A 2,708-nucleotide genomic window follows, 5' to 3' on the forward strand; every position below is an offset into this window, starting at 1 on the left:
AACCTTATCTAGATTAGATTAGATCATCTTGCTTGTTCTTATCTTATTATTTTTATCTTATTCTATTGCTCTTATCTTATCTTGTTAGTAGCTTATCAGATTAGGATTAGCTTATCTTATCCTTAGCAAGATAGAACTGGAAGTCTTTCTATTCAGCAAGGAGACTCCCTTTGATAGGACTCTTGTAATCTCCTATTTAAGGAGACCCCATTATTGAATGAGAATATCAAATTTCCAGTCAAGAAAGAGAGTAAAAGGAGAGTTCGGTGATCTCTTCGACAAATCACCCTCTAGGACGCTAAGAAAGGTTCAGCTAGGAAGGGGAGGAACAAGGGAAAATAGGAGTTTTTCCCTGTGGACCGACCCATGATGCGATCCTATTACCGGGCCCATAACAACTTGGTATCAGAGCCAACCGTTATGGGAGATCTAGAGCAGCTATCATCCAGGGTCCACGAATTGGAGCGTAGGCTCATGGAAACCAGCGTGGAGGTTCGTGAGGTCAAAGACGATGTTCGGGAGCTGCGATGCTTGTTGGAATCATATTTCTCTAACAAGAAGAGGAATCCAGAGGGGGCTGTAACCACAAACAACCGCCAACGAGACTTGATAGAGTCATCCAGCGAATCGCAGGACGTCGCCCCGGTAGCCGCAGTCATCCCCAAGTACAGCAGGCTAGAATCTCTGTCGCACAACGGCAACGGAGACCCCTTAGGCTGGCTGTATTGCTGTGAGCAGTTTTTTTGGAATCAACGGACAGATAAACAGAATAAGGTAAATCGTTCTATATTGCTAGAAGAGGATCGTGTTAAAGCACAAACAGAACGTGCTATGGCACCAGTAGATTTCACTACATTGCAGATCCACAATTTGATGTATGAGAAAATTCATTTTGTGAAAGCCATAAAGGTGTGCAAAGATTTCAAGTCAAAGTATCCGGATATTGAACTTGTGCCTGAGGAAGAGTTTTTCAGTTCAGCCCCTCAAGATATTAAAGGATCTGTACTATCAAAAGACAGTGCACATGACCTGATACTAAGATGGCTTAATTTTGAGCTTTTTCGGCAAAAAGAACTCTACAAACTTCATGAGAAATTGGAGCAACACAAGAAAAGCCTTATGGAGACCATTGCACACCGAAAGAAGTTCCTTTCAAGTCTCCCGAAATATCTGAAGAAAGCATCCTTGCCTGTCCAACACCAACTAGGGGTTCTACATACAAAGAAATTAAAGCAACATAATTTAGCAGAATTACTGCCACCTCCACTTTATGTGATTTACTCACAATTGCTGGCTCAGAAGGAGGCATTTGGGGAGAGTATTGAATTGGAAATTATAGGAAGCATGAAGGATGCTCAAGCCTTTGCCCACTAGCAAGCAATTAAGGACAATGATGTTTCTACAAATACAGAAATGAATAAGTTGGAGGATGATGCGCTTGATGAGGAAGAGGAGGGCCAAAGAAGGAGAAGGCGGCCAAAGAAGGTTACTGGAAAAGAGAACGACCAATCAGGAATCTATCGATCTCATCCTCTTAAAATCATCATTCATTTACATGATGATGAGGTTTCAAATCCCAACCCTACAAAACTGATTACTTTGAGGTTTGAATACTTATTGAAGTTGAATGTTGTATGTGTTGGGATTACTGCCAGTAATCCAGTCTTTTTCAAATCCGGTTCAGTCACCAATTGGTTGGAGCAAACCTCCTGCTCCTTTTCTCAAGTTAAACTTTGATGTGGCACTGAATTCTTCTTCCGGGGGTGTTGGTTTCTTAGTTCGAGACTCCAATGGGTGTTTTTGTTATAGTAGAGCATCTAAAATTCCTCTGGAATCTCCTTTAGAAGTAGAAGCCAAGGCAGCTCTTGCTGCTGCCCAATTTGCTGTAGATCTTGGTGTTTCATCAATCATTATTGAGGGTGATTGCCAAACTGTTATTTCGAGTTTGTTGGAAGCAGATTCTCCTCCTTGGCGAATCAGAGATACTATTTCAAATTGCAAACTCCTTATGTTGTAAATCCCTCACTGCTCAGTTCGCTGGTCCTCTTGTTCTCGGCCCATCTTTTGGGAAAGCATGCACTCAACCTTGCTAGTTCTTACACTTGGTCTTCTCCTCCATTCTTTTTATTGGAAACTTTATTGATGGATTGTAATTCTGAACAGTTCTGTTAATGAATTTGATCTCTGGCACTCTGTTGTTGGTAGCCTTCAAAAGAAAAAAAAAAAAAAAAAAAAGAAAAGAATTCAGATCACTCTAAACAAGTTGAGGGTGGTTAATTCCACTTTACATTAGGAGTCTTCAAGTTTAGCCCATGTGTCAAACCACTCTTTTAAAAGTGAGGGTAGTTAAATAAAAAACAAATAAATAACTGTTTCTCATCTCAAAACAAATAAAAATTAACTTAATCTCTTAAATTAAATAATAATAAATGGGTTGTAAATAAAAATGATTATCATACATGAGTAAAAAATGGGAAAATCTATGAAGCCGGAAAGACAAGGTATGAGAAGAGTTTTGACCAACTAAAATCCACCCATGAATTTTGATAAATAACACCTTATTGGTTACCACATTATGATTCCAGTTGACTGGTCAGAAGTTTTTAAGATATCAAATCTTTCTCATATCATAGTAAAAAATATATTAGAATACTAACCTGTACCTAGTCCGGGGTGTCGTGCCTAGTTAATAACTGAAAGGTAGGTAA

The 2,708-nt window shown here is 39.3% G+C and overlaps 1 pseudogene across 1 annotated transcript; it reads left to right on the forward strand.

Annotated features, from left to right (window-relative positions):
• Positions 1-256: 256 nt before the first annotated feature.
• Positions 257-2,169, forward strand: LOC148879331 (THO complex subunit 5B pseudogene; annotated as a pseudogene). Its single transcript, XR_016105905.1, has one exon. The product of XR_016105905.1 is annotated as a THO complex subunit 5B pseudogene (transcript).
• The last annotated feature ends 539 nt before the right edge of the window (positions 2,170-2,708 follow it).

Source organism: Nelumbo lutea, chromosome 1 (assembly GCF_056320005.1).
Source record: "Nelumbo lutea isolate HS-2025 chromosome 1, American lotus-T2T, whole genome shotgun sequence".
NCBI lineage: Eukaryota > Viridiplantae > Streptophyta > Magnoliopsida > Proteales > Nelumbonaceae > Nelumbo > Nelumbo lutea.